Here is a 17,179-nt window from a genome sequence, read left to right as displayed (position 1 = left end):
GTTAAATTCATAATTATTCTCGGAGAGAGACCAACTCTTAACTGTCCCTGGGAGCCCCGTAATGCATAGCGTCATTTCAAAATGGGGATGTCCGTGACACGGTTTACATGCAGGTAGCGGTGCTGCAGCTGCTTTATATAGTCATTCATGCGCAAAAAATTCCCCCATCCCCGTACTTCAAAAAGATCCCATACTTTAACATTGCCTTTTCCACTAATTTTGAGGTCACGGTGTGGGTCACAGGAGGGATGTAAAGGGTCTTAAATCAGGTCACTTCATCATCATATACCCTCCCTTCGAGGTGGTCATGTCTAGCATTGTCACGGTGTGAAAATTTAACGTCACGGTTATTGTGACCAAAATTATCACGGTTTTCGGTATTATCATGGTATTTTTTTTAAACGTGTTACATTTTCAGACAACTACATAAACCTGTATATCAGGAAAAAATTGTCCTCGGTTTTTGTCCTTCCGGTGAGCTTTGCAAATTTGGGAAAATGTCATCAGGCAGTAATCATTGTTAAATTCATAATTATTCTCGGAGAGAGACCAACTCTTAACTGTCCCTGGGAGCCCCGTAATGCATAGCGTCATTTCAATATGGAGGTGTCTGCGACACGGTTTACATGCAGGTAGCGGTGCTGCAGCTGCTTTATATAGTCATTCATGCACAAAAAATTCCACCATCCCCGTACTTCAAAAAGATCCCATACTTTAACATGGCCTTTTCCACTAATTTTGAGGTCACGGTGTGGGTCACAGGAAGGATGTAAAGGGTCTTAAATCAGGTCACTTCATCATCATAACCCTCCCTTCGAGGTGGTCATGTCTAGCATTGTCACGGTGTGAAAATTTAACCTCACGGTTATTGTGACCAAAATTATCACTGTTTTCGGTATTATCGTGGTATTTTTTTTAAACGTGTTACATTTTCAGACAACTACATAAACCCTGTATATCAGGAAAATATTGTCCTCAGTTTGTGTCTAAATTTTGCCTAAAATTTGTTATTTTGTAATTATGTTGTTTATTTGTTTACATTTTTCCCCTTTAGTATTTAAAATACAATATTTGCCCATAACTTCTTATTTTTTGTCTGTTTGATGTCATCATTTTAAAAATATTAGATCAGATGATACTCGGTACTCAAGTAGCCTTCTAATCAGATACTTTTTTTTGACCCTTACTTGAGTAATAAACCCTATATCAGGAAAAAATTGTCCTCGGTTTGTGTCCTTCCGGTGAGCTTTGCAAATTTGGGAAATGTCATCAGGCAGTAATCATTGTTAAATTCATAATTATTCTCGGAGAGAGACCAACTCTTAACTGTCCCTGGGAGCCCCGTAATGCATAGCGTCATTTCAAAATGGGGATGTCCGTGACACGGTTTACATGCAGGTAGCGGTGCTGCAGCTGCTTTATATAGTCATTCATGCGCAAAAAATTCCCCCATCCCCGTACTTCAAAAAGATCCCATACTTTAACATTGCCTTTTCCACTAATTTTGAGGTCACGGTGTGGGTCACAGGAGGGATGTAAAGGGTCTTAAATCAGGTCACTTCATCATCATATACCCTCCCTTCGAGGTGGTCATGTCTAGCATTGTCACGGTGTGAAAATTTAACGTCACGGTTATTGTGACCAAAATTATCACGGTTTTCGGTATTATCATGGTATTTTTTTTAAACGTGTTACATTTTCAGACAACTACATAAACCTGTATATCAGGAAAAAATTGTCCTCGGTTTTTGTCCTTCCGGTGAGCTTTGCAAATTTGGGAAAATGTCATCAGGCAGTAATCATTGTTAAATTCATAATTATTCTCGGAGAGAGACCAACTCTTAACTGTCCCTGGGAGCCCCGTAATGCATAGCGTCATTTCAATATGGAGGTGTCTGCGACACGGTTTACATGCAGGTAGCGGTGCTGCAGCTGCTTTATATAGTCATTCATGCACAAAAAATTCCACCATCCCCGTACTTCAAAAAGATCCCATACTTTAACATGGCCTTTTCCACTAATTTTGAGGTCACGGTGTGGGTCACAGGAAGGATGTAAAGGGTCTTAAATCAGGTCACTTCATCATCATAACCCTCCCTTCGAGGTGGTCATGTCTAGCATTGTCACGGTGTGAAAATTTAACCTCACGGTTATTGTGACCAAAATTATCACTGTTTTCGGTATTATCGTGGTATTTTTTTTAAACGTGTTACATTTTCAGACAACTACATAAACCCTGTATATCAGGAAAATATTGTCCTCAGTTTGTGTCTAAATTTTGCCTAAAATTTGTTATTTTGTAATTATGTTGTTTATTTGTTTACATTTTTCCCCTTTAGTATTTAAAATACAATATTTGCCCATAACTTCTTATTTTTTGTCTGTTTGATGTCATCATTTTAAAAATATTAGATCAGATGATACTCGGTACTCAAGTAGCCTTCTAATCAGATACTTTTTTTTGACCCTTACTTGAGTAATAAACCCTATATCAGGAAAAAATTGTCCTCGGTTTGTGTCCTTCCGGTGAGCTTTGCAAATTTGGGAAATGTCATCAGGCAGTAATCATTGTTAAATTCATAATTATTCTCGGAGAGAGACCAACTCTTAACTGTCCCTGGGAGCCCCGTAATGCATAGCGTCATTTCAAAATGGGGATGTCCGCGACACGGTTTACATGCAGGTAGCGGTGCTGCAGCTGCTTTATATAGTCATTCATGCGCAAAAAATTCCCCCTTCCTCGTACTTCAAAAAGATCCCATACTTTAACATGGCCTTTTCCACTATTTTTGAGGTCACGGTGTGGGTCACAGGAGGGATGTAAAGGGTCTTAAATTAGGTCACTTCATCGTCATAACCCTCCCTTCGAGGCGGTCATGTCTTTATTCTGATATGTCATTCAAAAGGAAAAAAAGCCCCCCCAAATGTTCTTCAAAAAGATCCCATACTTTAACATGGCCTTTTCCACTAAATTTGAGGTTACGGTGTGGGTCACAGGAGTCATGTAACTGGTCAGAAATCAGGTCACTTCATCGTCATAACCCTCCCTTTAAGGCGGTAGTGTCTGCATTCTGATACATCATTCATGCGCAAAAAATTCCCCCACCCCCGTACTTCAAAAAGCTCCTATACTTTAACATTGCCTTTTCCACTAATTTTGAGGTCACGGTGTGGGTCACAGGAGTGATGTAAATGGTCAGAAATATGGTCACTTCATCGTCATAACCCTCCCTTTAAGGCGGTATTGTCTGCATTCTGATACGTCATTCTTAGTCTAAAGAGCCCCCTCAAATGTACTCAAAAAAGCTCCTATACTTTAACATTGCCTTTTCTACTAATTTTGAGGTCACGGTGTGGGTCACAGGAGGGATGTAGAGGGTCTTAAATCAGGTCACTTCATCATCATAACCCTCCCTTCGAGGCGGTCATGTCTTTATTCTTATAAGTCATTCATACACAAAAAAAACCCCGAAATGTTCTTCAAAAAGATCCCATATTTTAACATTGCCTTTTCCACTAATTTTGAGGTCACAGTGTGGGTCACAGGAGGGATGTAAAGGGTCTTAAATCAGGTCACTTCATCATCATAACCCTCCCTTCGAGGCGGTCATTTCTAGCATATTTGCCCATAACTTCTTATTTTTTGTCTGTTTGATGTCATCATTTTAAAAATATTAGATCAGATGATACTGGGTACTCAAGTAGCCTTCTAATCAGATACTTTTTTTTACCCTTACTTGAGTCATAAACCCTATATCAGGAAAAAATTGTCCTCGGTTTGTGTCCTTCCGGTGAGCTTTGCAGATTTGGGAAAATGTCATCAGGCAGTAATCATTGTTAAATTCATAATTATTCTCGGAGAGAGACCAACTCTTAACTGTCCCTGGGAGCCCCGTAATGCATAGCGTCATTTCAATATGGGGGTGTCTGCGACACGGTTTACATGCAGGTTGCAGTGTTTCGGCTGCTTTATATAGCAACTCGTTGCATTCTCCCTCAACCCAAATCCTCGGATCACGCATTTTAGTTAAAACGCTAACGTTAACTTGCCTTGCGTTTAATGTAGAGTTGTGGGTGATGGTCACGCAGATGTGTCATGAGATCAAAAAGATCCCATACTTTAACATTGCCTTTTCCACTAATTTTGAGGTCACTGTGTGGGTCACAGGAGCAATGTAAAGGGTCTTAAATCAGGTCACTTCATCATCATAACCCTCCATTTGAGGCGGTCATTTCTACATTCTGATATGTCATTCATGCGCAAAAAAATTCCCCCACCCCCGTACTTCAAAAAGCTCCTATACTTTAACATTGCCTTTTCCACTAATTTTGAGGTCACGGTGTGGGTCACAGGAGGGATGTAAATGGTCTTAAATCAGGTCACTTCATCATCATAACCCTCCCTTCGAGGCGGTCATGTCTTTATTCTTATAAGTCATTCATACACAAAAAAAGCCCCCGAAATGTTCTTCAAAAAGATCCCATATTTTAACATTGCCTTTTCCACTAATTTTGAGGTCACGGTGTGGGTCACAGGAGGGATGTAAAGGGTCTTAAATCAAGTCACTTCATCTTCATAACCCTCCCTTCGAGGCGGTCATTTCTAGCATATTTGCCCATAACTTCTTATTTTTTGTCTGTTTGATGTCATCATTTTAAAAATATTAGATCAGATGATACTCGGTACTCAAGTAGCCTTCTAATCAGATACTTTTTTTTACCCTTACTTGAGTCATAAACCCTATATCAGGAAAAAATTGTCCTCGGTTTGTGTCCTTCCGGTGAGCTTTGCAGATTTGGGAAAATGTCATCAGGCAGTAATCATTGTTAAATTCATAATTATTCTCGGAGAGAGACCAACTCTTAACTGTCCCTGGGAGCCCCGTAATGTATAGCGTCATTTTAAAATGGGGATGTCCGCGACACGGTTTACATGCAGGTAGCGGTGCTGCAGCTGCTTTATATAGTCATTCATGCGCAAAAAATTCCCCCTTCCTCGTACTTCAAAAAGATCCCATACTTTAACATTGCCTTTTCCACTAATTTTGAGGGCACGGTGTGGGTCACAGGAGGGATGTAAATGGTCTTAAATCAGGTCACTTCATCATCATAACCCTCCATTTGAGGCGGTCATTTCTACATTCTGATATGTCATTCATGCGCAAAAAATTCCCCCACCCCCGTACTTCAAAAAGCTCCTATACTTTAACATTGCCTTTTCCACTAATTTTGAGGGCACGGTGTGGGTCACAGGAGGGATGTAAATGGTCTTAAATCAGGTCACTTCATCATCATAACCCTCCCTTCGAGGCGGTCATGTCTTTATTCTTATAAGTCATTCATACACAAAAAAAGCCCCCGAAATGTTCTTCAAAAAGATCCCATATTTTAACATTGCCTTTTCCACTAATTTTGAGGTCACGGTGTGGGTCACAGGAGGGATGTAAAGGGTCTTAAATCAAGTCACTTCATCTTCATAACCCTCCCTTCGAGGCGGTCATTTCTAGCATATTTGCCCATAACTTCTTATTTTTTGTCTGTTTGATGTCATCATTTTAAAAATATTAGATCAGATGACACTCGGTACTCAAGTAGCCTTCTAATCAGATACTTTTTTTTACCCTTACTTGAGTCATAAACCCTATATCAGGAAAAAATTGTCCTCGGTTTGTGTCCTTCCGGTGAGCTTTGCAGATTTGGGAAAATGTAATCAGGCAGTAATCATTGTTAAATTCATAATTATTCTCGGAGAGAGACCAACTCTTAACTGTCCCAGGGAGCCCCGTAATGTATAGCGTCATTTCAAAATGGGGATGTCCGCGACACGGTTTACATGCAGGTAGCGGTGCTGCAGCTGCTTTATATAGTCATTCATGCGCAAAAAATTCCCCCTTCCTCGTACTTCAAAAAGATCCCATACTTTAACATTGCCTTTTCCACTAATTTTGAGGGCACGGTGTGGGTCACAGGAGGGATTTAAAGGGTCTTAAATCAGGTCACTTCATCATCATAACCCTCCCTTCGAGGTGGTCATGTCTAGCATTGTCACGGTGTGAAAATTTAACCTCACGGTTATTGTGACGTAAATTATCACGGTTTTCGGTATTATCGTGGTATTTTTTTAAACGTGTTACATTTTCAGACAACTACATAAACCCTGAATATCAGGAAAAAATTGTCCTCGGTTTGTGTCCTTCCGGTGAGCTTTGCAAATTTGGGAAAATGTCATCAGGCAGTAATCATTGTTAAATTCATAATTATTCTCGGAGAGAGACCAACTCTTAACTGTCCCTGGGAGCCCCGTAATGCATAGCGTCATTTCAAAATGGGGATGTCCGCGACACGGTTTACATGCAGGTAGCGGTGCTGCAGCTGCTTTATATAGTCATTCATGCGCAAAAAATTCCCCCTTCCCCGTACTTCAAAAAGATCCCATACTTTAACATTGCCTTTTCCACTAATTTTGAGGTCACGGTGTGGGTCACAGGAGGGATGTAAAGGGTCTTAAATCAGGTCACTTCATCATCATAACCCTCCCTTCGAGGTGGTCATGTCTAGCATTGTCACGGTGTGAAAATTTAACCTCACGGTTTTTGTGACCAAAATTATCACGGTTTTCGGTATTATCGTGGTACTTTTTTTAAACGTGTTACATTTTCAGACAACTACATAAACCCTGAATATCAGGAAAAAATTCTCCTCGGTTTGTGTCCTTCCGGTGAGCTTTGCAAATTTGGGAAAATGTCATCAGGCAGTAATCATTGTTAAATTCATAATTATTCTCGGAGAGAGACCAACTCTTAACTGTCCCTGGGAGCCCCGTAATGCATAGCGTCATTTCAATATGGGGGTGTCTGCGACACGGTTTACATGCAGGTTGCAGTGTTTTGGCTGCTTTATATAGCAACTCGTTGCATTCTCCCTCAACCCAAATCCTCGGATCACGCATTTTAGTTAAAACGCTAACGTTAACTTGCCTTGCGTTTAATGTAGAGTTGTGGGTGATGGTCACGCAGATGTGTCATGAGATCAAAAAGATCCCATACTTTAACATTGCCTTTTCCACTAATTTTGAGGTCACTGTGTGGGTCACAGGAGCAATGTAAAGGGTCTTAAATCAGGTCACTTCATCATCATAACCCTCCCTTTGAGGCGGTCATATCTGCATTCTGATACGTCATTCATGCGCAAAAAAGACCCCACCCCCATACTTCAAAAAGCTCCTATACTTTAACATTGCCTTTTCCACAAGTTTTGAGGTCACGGCGTGAGTCACAGGAATGATGTAAAGGGTCTTAAATCAAGTCACTTCATCATCATAACCCTCCCTTCGAGGCGGTCATGTCTTTATTCTGATATGTCATTCATACGCAAAAAAGCCCCCCCAAACGTTCTTCAAAAAGATCCTATACTTTAACATTGCCTTTTCCACTAATTTTGAGGTCAGTGTGTGAGTCACAGGAGTGATGTAAATGGTCAGAAATCAGGTCACTTCATCGTCATAACCCTCCCTTTAAGGCGGTAGTGTCTGCATTCTGATACGTCATTCATGCGCAAAAAATTCCCCCACCCCCGTACTTCAAAAAGCTCCTATACTTTAACATTGCCTTTTCCACAAATTTTGAGGTCACGGTGTGGGTCACAGGAGGGATGTAAATGGTCTTAAATCAGGTCACTTCATCATCATAACCCTCCCTTTGAGGCGGTCATTTCTACATTCTGATATGTCATTCATGCGCAAAAAATTCCCCCACCCCCGTACTTCAAAAAGCTCCTATACTTTAACATTGCCTTTTCCACTAATTTTGAGGTCAAGGTGTGGGTCACAGGAGGGATGTAAAGGGTCTTAAATCAGGTCACTTCATCGTCATAACCCTCCCTTCGAGGCGGTCATGTCTTTATTCTGATATGTCATTCATACGCAAAAAAGCCCCCCCAAATGTTCTTCAAAAAGATCCCATACTTTAACATGGCCTTTTCCACTAATTTTGAGGTCACGGTGTGGGTCACAGGAGTGATGTAAATGGTCAGAAATCAGGTCACTTCATCGTCATAACCATCCCTTTAAGGCGGTAGTGTCTGCATTCTGATATGTCATTCTTAGTCTAAAGAGCCCCCTCAAATGTCCCCAAAAAAGCTCCTATACTTTTAACATTGTCCAAAATCCAAAAACTCTCCATGTCCAAAATGTGCGTAAGCCAGCTCCTTAGGTCAACTCAAAGTTGCCCACATTTTCCCACTACTTTTTCCTTTATAAATCCCAAAGTTTGAATGGCAAGTTACTTTTGCAGTTTTGCAACCCCATTTTGTGGGTAAGCAAGCTTTATAAATGACACCCCAGGCCACTATAAAACTTACTGATGTACATCTGCAGCATGCAAGGACCATTTACAGGGGTTGATTTTATTTGTCACAGTTTTCACCCCTTCAGAGTTTGTAGGTATGAACGTTCTTGTTCTCTGCACCATCACAGTTGATTCATTGGTTGAGCCCCAATACATAAAAAATAAATTAAATGAACAGGATAAATATTATATATATAATGTGTGTGTATGTATGTATGTGTGTGTAAGCTGTTGAAATATATGCTCATATATTTATTAATAAATATCTAATATATACATATGAGACTCAAATGGTCAAGTGTGATTTTAGTTTTCAGCAGAAACAGACTTTTTTGGGAGTGGGGGTGGGGAGTGGCTCTGCACCTGCACTGGACAGGGGAGCAAAAGTTCATGATGCATTCAGGGAAAATTGGTGTGTCCAACTATACTGAAATAAAAACATCTAAAGAGGTTTATTTGTGAATGCTATGAGTTTTCTGTAAAATGATTATTGCTTAAATATTGCACATGAAATTAGCTCATGCCTGAAGTCTGTTAAGACATTATCAGCTGGAAAACCCTAAATTTTTAATGTATCAAGTTTGCAGTCTCATTGTTCGTGAAAGCAGCATGTGCATTGTAGATGGAAAGTACCGGAGCTGCCCTGGATCTCTCCAACTTTGTCAGTCTTTGACTAATTCTACAGAGGAAAAGAGGAATAACTCCACAGCCCAAAAAGGTAACATATAATTTAAAATATTCCATGAAATCATTTACACTTTTTTTAATAAGACAATTACAGCTCTTATCATGCTAAAACAATTTGAACTGAATTGAGCTGTGCTTGTGAGTTTTAGGTAATTTTCTATCAGAGACTATTGTTTTCTTTCAACTTTAAGGTATGTTTAAAGAAATAAAGACACACTTTACCTACTTACATTTTTAAAACTTATTTTTAAATTAAAACAAAGTGGCTGTCTGCATGGTAAAGCTACGGGGCCTGAAGTGAGCTGTATTTGTGAGGACTCAAAGTGTAGTTTTCAGTAATTTTGTATCAGGGACATGGTTTTGTCTTATGTAACATTAATAATGCTGTACATTTCAACCAGAGCAGTGTTGTTCTATTTTGTGATAGGGTTCATTAACATTATAAAAAGGATTCAGTGTGATGGAAGGTGTACAATGAAATCTAAAAAGAGAGAAATATTATTTTGTTGGGAAATCTAATCTTTCATAGGCAATGTGGATACAATAATCAGTTTTTGACATTTAAAAAACCCACTAGTGACGTGTTGGCCACGAACGAAACGGCTCTCAGAGCCGACTTGTTTATGTGACCGTTAGGAGAAAGGTCCCTTCTGCAGGAACTGGCTCCCTCTTGGAGAAGTCAAAGTGAGTTACATAGACTGTACCCGCAGGCCCTGGAGCCACTAGAACACAGCAAAACTTGAGCGCACATGTGCAGCGGGCCTCAGTGAAGCTGACCTCCAGTAAAAGCAAATAGGCTGTGCGGTTAGTTTCTGAGATATTACACTTTATTTTATAGGTTATTCTTAACCCTAACCCAGACTGCACCAAAACAGTTCAAAGTAGTCTACTTTTTAGTGCTATGTTTGTGCTGGTTTGTGCTGTTGAAATATAATTTGTGTTGCTATGGTTTCTGAGATATAACAAGTTTTATTGTTGTGTGATGCTCCAAAACATTCCAAAATAGTCTACATTTTAGTTCTTCGTTTGTGCAGTTAAAATTGGGGCGACAGTGGCACAAACCTATTTGCTTTTACTTTTCAAGTGGGGGAGATCAGCTTCACTGAGCTCCGATGCTGTGAAGGCAGGGAGAGGGGTGGCATGCACAAAATGCCTGTGAGACAAATTACATTAACTGATAAGACCTGTAAATATTGGTGGGGACAAATCTGTAAGAGGAGAAAGGAAAATCAAACAAAGCTTCAGAAAGGTGAGGACATGAGTGAAAACAGGACAGGCACCAAGGTTTGGACAAATTTTAACTACAGTGACAATTAAAAGACAGAGTGTAGATTGTGCAAAGGGTAAATATATCCAAAAGGCTATAATAGTTCAAAACTAATACAAATTTTACTTGCAGAGTTTGTTTTTGTCATTTAAAATGTGTTTATGTAGCTCTCTGCTTCATGTTGAATAAAATAAGTTATTTAAACAATAAACACTTGATAAAATGTATATTGTAGATTAGTAATTCAGTTTACATACAGTTTTATATAATTTCTGGTGATAAATTCATTTAGGAAACGAAAAATATGAGGAGCTGTTTAAGAGCCGAAAGAGCCGGTTCATTTTAGTGAGCCGAGCTGTAAGACCCTAACCTAGCAGCAGCCAGATCTCTATGTGTAGCCTCGTGTAGAGTCTACACATTTAGATCTGGACTCTGCAGCAGAAACCGGCTGAAAGAGGGAGGGCTGTGTGGTAGAATATTTTGAACTGACTGAAGGACGCGCAAGGTAGTGCCCGGCTGGCACTAGCTGGCTGCTGCCAGGATAGGGCTCTTGATACGATCGTCAAAACGAACTCCCACCCTACAGCAAAGTGCTGACACACAATTGGATTGACCCATTTTGGGCCGGATGCCGGACGCTTTTAACTAGTGATGGGAACCCTGGATCTTTTAAGAGAACCAGTTCTTACGGCCAGCTGTAACACACCAAACATGGCTTTTTTGCTAGATTGGTTATCTACACTGAACAATAATATAAACGCAACACTTTTGTCTTTGCTCCCATTTTTCATGAGCTGAACTCAAACAGTTGAAACTTTTTCTACATACACCAAACACCCATGACCCTCAAATATTATTCTGAAATCTGTCTACATGTGTGTTCTCGAGCACTTTTTCTTTACCAAGATAATCCATCCCACCTCAAAGGTGTGGCAAATCAAGGGGCTGATTAGACAGCTTGAATAATGTAAAGGAGTGCCTTAGACTGCCCTTCATATTTCAAACTTTGCTAACTTTATTAATAACTCTGCTAAATAGTCATAGCCATAGTTCAAATTATTGATAAACTTGTGTTAAATCATCTAATCTGACATCTTTCCAGACATGCAGAGCCAATGCCCCTCAGGAGCTGGGATTCCAGAGGATTTCAATGAGAAAGAGAAAACAGGTGAGTGACTTCCACATTCACGTGATTGTATGAGTTGTTGTGACTCCTGGTCTATCCACTAACTATATTGGCAGACATCACTTAAAGAGCAAGTCACCCCCAAATCAACTTATTTTTTGCTGATAAACTGTATCAATGAGTGTCTAATAGTGTTGTAGAAATGTGTGGTCATTATTAGGGCTTTTTAGTGCATCTTATTTAGAGTTTAAAAATTCAGCCTAAGACAGTCCACCAGTCAGCAAGCTGGGTTCTCTGTCGGAAACCTACACTCACCCTTTCCCTCCGTGATTATGGGAAATGTCCGTTCTCTTCTCAATAAGATGGACAAGCTCACAGCACTGACCAGGTTGCAGCAAGACTACAGACAGTGTAGTCTGTTATTTTTTAAGGAAACGTGGACGGATGAGCTCATAGCTGACTGAGGTTTCACTGGGAGAATTTAAACTCACGTGGGCCGACAGGAGCGTGGAGTGTGAAGCGCAAGAGTGGGGGTCTGGTTGTGTTTAATAATGAGAAATGGTGCAACCCAGCGTATGTGACCATTAAAAATAAACTCTGCACAAATGACATTGAGTTACTGGCTGTTGGTCTCCAGCCCATTACATCCCGAGAGAGTTTTCACATGTAATTGCGCCAGACGCCCCTCCCTGGGTTGCCACCTTACCGCGGTGAGAGGGTTTGTGTGTCCCAATGATCCTAGGAGCTATATTGTCTGAGGCTTATGCCTCTGGTAGGGTCACTCATGGCAAACAGGTCCTAGGTGAGGGATCAGACAAAAAGCAGCCCAATGACCCATTATGATGAATAATATAAATTGACACAGTGTTCACTCACCCGGATGTGGGTCACCGGGGCCCCACTCTGGAGCCAGGTCTGGAGGTGGGGCACGTCGGCGAGCGCCTGGTGGCTGGGCTTTCACCCAGCCCGGCCGGGCACAGCCCAAAGAGAAAAGGTGGGTCCCCCTTCCAATGGGCTCACCACTTGTGGGAAGAGCCAAAGGGGTCAGGTGCAATGTGTGATGGGTGGAAGCCGAAGGCTCAGATGCGGTCTGATCCTTGGCTACAGAAGCTGGCTCTTGGTACGTGGAATGTCACCTCGACTAGATATAGTCGGACTCACATCAATACATGGGTCTGGCTCTGGAACCAGATTCCTTGAGAGGGGCTGGACACTCTACCACTCTGGAGTTGCCCCCACTGAGAGGCGCCGAGCGGGGTGGGCATACTAGTTGCCCCCCATCTTGGTGCCTGTACATTGGGGTTTACCTTGGTGGACGAGAGGGTAGCCTCCCTCTGCCTACGTGTGGGGGGACGGGTTCTGACTGTTGTCTGTGCTTATGCACCAAACTACAGTTCAGACTACCCACCCTTTTTGGAGTCCTTGGAGGAGGTGCTGGAAAGCACTCCTTCTGGTGACTCCCTCATTCCACTGGGGGACTTTAACGCTCACGTGGGCAACGACAGTGAGACCTGGAGAGGTGTGGTGGGGAGGAACGGCCCCCCTGATCTGAATTTGAGTGGTGTTTGTTGTTGGATATCTGTGCTCGTCATGGCTTGTCTATAACTAACACAATTTTCAGACATAAAGGTGTCCATATGTGCTCTTGGCACCAGGATACCTTAGGCCGCAGCTCGATGATCGACTTTGTTGACATTTCATCTAATCTGCAACCGCATGTCTTGGACATTCGGGTAAAGAGAGAGGCGGAGCTGTCAACTGACCACTACCTGGTGGTGAGTTGGCTTTGATGGTGGGGGAAGATGCCGGTCAGACCTGGCAGGCCCAAAGGTATTGTGAGGGTCTTCTGGGAACGTCTGGCAGAGTCTCCTGTCAGAAGAAGTTTAAATTCTCACCTCGGACAGAACTTCCAAAATGTTCTGGGGGAGGCGGGGGACATGGAGTCCGAGTGAGCCATGTTCCGTGCTTTCATTGTCGAGGTGGCGGACCGGAGCTACGGCCGCAGGGTTGTTGGTGTCTGTCGTGGTGGGAACCCCCAAACCCACTGGTGGACACCAACGGTTAGGGATGCCGTCAAGCTGAAGATAAAGAGTCCTATAGGGTCTGTTTGGCCTGTGGGACTCCAGAGGCAGCTGATGGGTACCGGCAGGCCAAGCGGAATGCGGCCCAGGTTGTCACAGCATGCTGCATAGTGTTGGAACCCAAGTTTTTTTCATTTTTATTCGTGTTTTTTTAGTGGTCGAAGGTTACATTACTAGATTACTGCCTATGTGTATATACATGTACCTATATCATAATTTTCTTCTGATTATCCCCTTAAGTGTTGGTGCTGCTGTAACAAGTGAATTTCCCCACTGTGGGATCAATAAAGTGTATTCTATTCTATTCTTCCTAAAGGATTATTAGGAACACCATACTAATACGGTGTTTGACCCCCTTTTGCCTTCAGAACCGTCTTAATTCGACGTGGCAGTAGCCACATTTACATGCGCATATTTCATCAGATTGAACGCCCAATCAGATAAAAAATTCTGCATGTAAACATGTCAATCAAATATTCTGATCCGATTTGGCCCGATCGGATTGAAATTTCAATTCGATTGAGGGAGGTGGTTTTGTCCGATCATCATTCTGATTGACGTGCATGTACACAGCTATTCGGATTGTTGGGGTAAAATAATGCCCACTGCGCATGTGTGCAACAGCGAGCGGGCCTCTCCGCTGTCATTTGGACTGCCTGACTTCAAAAATGACAGCGTAATCAATGAGCAGAGGCTTTTAAATTTGATAACAAGCCGTCCCGTTTCAGTAATATTTAATTCAGAACTTGCATTTTGTAGAAGTAAAATAAAAATCTGATTATTGCACAAATCACTCGACAAACATTTTCAAATCTGTACTGGAAATACCCAAGTTTATTGCGGAGGTTGCAGCGCACAGATCCCCGTTTCTGTCAGCTTTGAACGCAGCAACTTCTGCAGCAGGTGATGGAGACGCCAGAGACGCTTGTAAAGAAGACAGGATAATATCAGTTTTACAGACCTGATTGGAGGCTGATGTTGGGTAGGAAAACATCCTCGGTTAAATATTCTGGACAACAGTAAAGTCCGTGTTAAAAGCACATTAACGCAGATGACCTGAGATGCGGTTCGTTAATGATGAACACAGGCTTCTAAACTTTCTGAACGTCTTCTGTTGTTTTATTTTAAACAGATTTTTCTCAACAGTTTCAGCTGATTGTCACATGTTAAGAATAATAAGCCACAACAGAGCTCAGTAATAAAACATGAGTCTAAACGCCCCCATCCCCACTCTGCGCCACAGTGCAGCGCAACGGCATATCTGTCACTTCAGACCCACGGACCAGCTGATCAAGAGGCAGAAACATAACCCTCCCTTATTTTAATCAACAATAAAAATGCAGCAAAGCATAGATCTGCAGTTATTCACTGAAGAAAACGTAACTTCTATGAGCAATATAAAAATATTGAAGTGAATAAATGAATCGGGAAAGCAGGAAGAATTGTTATTTCTGTTTTTACATTTTTCATTTCGTTTCATGGTGTTTGTTTACAATTTTTCTTCCGGGAAAGGCAACTTTCTGCGCATGCTCAACCTATTTAATCGGATTAAATGCTTGATGCATTTATAAGCACGGCATGATCAGATCATTTCAGTTTGTGTCCATGTGAACAGTGATTCAGAAATTCCGATCAACCAAGATTTGAATTGGATTGAGGAAATTTGGTGCATGTAAACATGGCTACTGAGTCAACAAGTTGCTGAAAGCATTCTTTAGAAATGTTTGCTCATATTTATAGGATAGCATCTTGCAGTTGATGGAGATGTGTGGGATGCACATCCAGGGCACGAAGCTCCCGTTCCACCACATCCCACAGATGCTCTATCGGGTTTAGATCTGCTGACTGTGGGGGCCATTGTAGTACAGTGAACTCATTGCCATGTTCAAGAAACCAATTTCAAAAGATTGGAGCTTTATGACATGGTGCATTATCCTGCTGGAAGTAGCCATCAGAGGATGGGTACATGGTGGTCATGAAGGTATGGACATGGTCAGAAACAATGCTCAGGTAGCCTGTGGCATTTAAACCATGCCCAATGGGCACTAAGGGGCCTAAAGTGTACCAAGAAAACATCCCCCACACCATGACACCACCACCACCAGCCTGCACAGTGGTAACAAGGCATGATGGATCCATGTTCTCATTCTGTTTACACCAAATTCTGACTACCATTTGAATGTCTCAACAGAAATCCAGACTCATCAGACCAGCAACATTTTTCCAGTCTTCAACCATCATATTTTGGTGATCTTGTGCAAATTGTAGCCTCTTTTTCCTATTTGTAGTGGAGATGAGTGGTGCCCCGTGGGGTCTTCTGCTGCTGTAGCCCATCCACCTCAAGGTTGTGCATGTTGTGGCTTCACAAATGCTTTGCTGCATTCCTCGGTTGTAACGAGTCACTTCAGATATTAAATAAATAAATATCATAATAATAATAATAATATACGGAATATTAAACATTGAACTAAACTGAATACGAGTTCAACGTACCATTACACCCCTAGTAATGATTGTGGGTTGAGACACCTGAATCAGAATGCGAAAACAGTATGACTCAGTGGATTTAAAAATACACACAGATGATGGGAAAAATCAGAGTATGGGGAAGCTGGCAACTCCTCCTTTTGTTGCATTTTTAAAATGGGAAGTGTGGGTGAAGTTATACTCTGGGGTGACTTGCTCTTTAAGGAAATTATTACTGTTATGTCTATAGCTTGACATTAGATCTATTTTTCTTTTCTTTGCAGCATCTTTCAAAAGATAAAAGCTGAGAAACAAAAGCAATGGGCTCGACCAAAGTTCTGAAGGTCAGTCAATGATCAATGGCTTACTGAGATTGGCGTGCCTCCGTTTCTTTTTATAATGCTTTAAGTGGATTTTTTTTTCATAAATTTCATATCACTCTAGATGAACCCACCTTGTGCACCCAAAGGCCTACAGGGAAATCAAAGAAGAAGCAGACCAACAAAGGAACACCCACCCATTCCCCTTCCCTGCTCACTGTCCATGGTTTTACTCAAGGTTTGGTTCAGATTTTCAAATATTTAAGTAACTGAAAATGGCTAACATGCAATTCATTCTCCCCATAAAAGACTGAAAGAGATTACCTTAAAAAAAAGAAACTGAGGTTTGACATTTTACAACAAGTATGAACAACTTAACTACTTAGGGGCAGCAGTAGCTCAGGAGGTAGAGAGGATTGTCCAGAAACCGGAAGGTTGCAGGTTTGATCCCAGCTCCAACCAGAGAGTGCTGCTGTCGTGGCCTGCTGAACACTGGCGCCACCGGTCCCTCTGACCACCACCAGCAGGCAAAGCGAGTTAAGTGCCTTGCCCAAGGAAACAACAGCAGCAGATTGTGTTGTGAAGCGCCTTGGGGGCCTTAGAAGGCGCTATACCTATACAGGCCATTTATTCCCATTAATTTCACATTGTTGTCCTTATTATAAATACAGAAATGTATTTGGGATGTTTGAGTTCACATAAACCTTTATAGAAAGATGGAAGTTCATCAAATCATTACCATATTAACATTTTAGGCACAAAGATACTTGACTTCAGTTTTCCTTCAGTTAGATGCTAAACTTTTTCTGTTTATCAACAACAATTATAGAGCTGTTGATACATTTCCTAGCTACAGTTCAGAGTCTAAAAAAACCTTGTATTAAGCC

At 41.5% G+C, this 17,179-nt stretch overlaps 1 long non-coding RNA gene across 2 annotated transcripts; it reads left to right on the top strand.

The window, feature by feature from the left end:
* The first annotated feature begins 8,963 nt into the window (after positions 1-8,963).
* LOC129153176 (uncharacterized) lies at positions 8,964-16,608 on the top strand. 2 transcript variants are annotated; one of them, XR_011517205.1, is made up of 4 exons: positions 8,964-9,063; positions 11,402-11,467; positions 16,257-16,316; positions 16,417-16,608. It is a non-coding gene; the product is annotated as an uncharacterized lncRNA (long non-coding RNA). The 2 variants fall into 2 exon arrangements; XR_011517204.1 differs by lacking the exon at positions 8,964-9,063 and having other exon boundaries at positions 11,306-11,467.
* The last annotated feature ends 571 nt before the right edge of the window (positions 16,609-17,179 follow it).

Source organism: Nothobranchius furzeri, chromosome 18, assembly GCF_043380555.1.
Source record: "Nothobranchius furzeri strain GRZ-AD chromosome 18, NfurGRZ-RIMD1, whole genome shotgun sequence".
NCBI classification, from domain to species: Eukaryota; Metazoa; Chordata; class Actinopteri; order Cyprinodontiformes; family Nothobranchiidae; genus Nothobranchius; species Nothobranchius furzeri.
The sequence above is the reverse complement of the archived record's forward strand: the minus strand, read 5'-3'. Positions and strand labels throughout refer to the sequence as shown.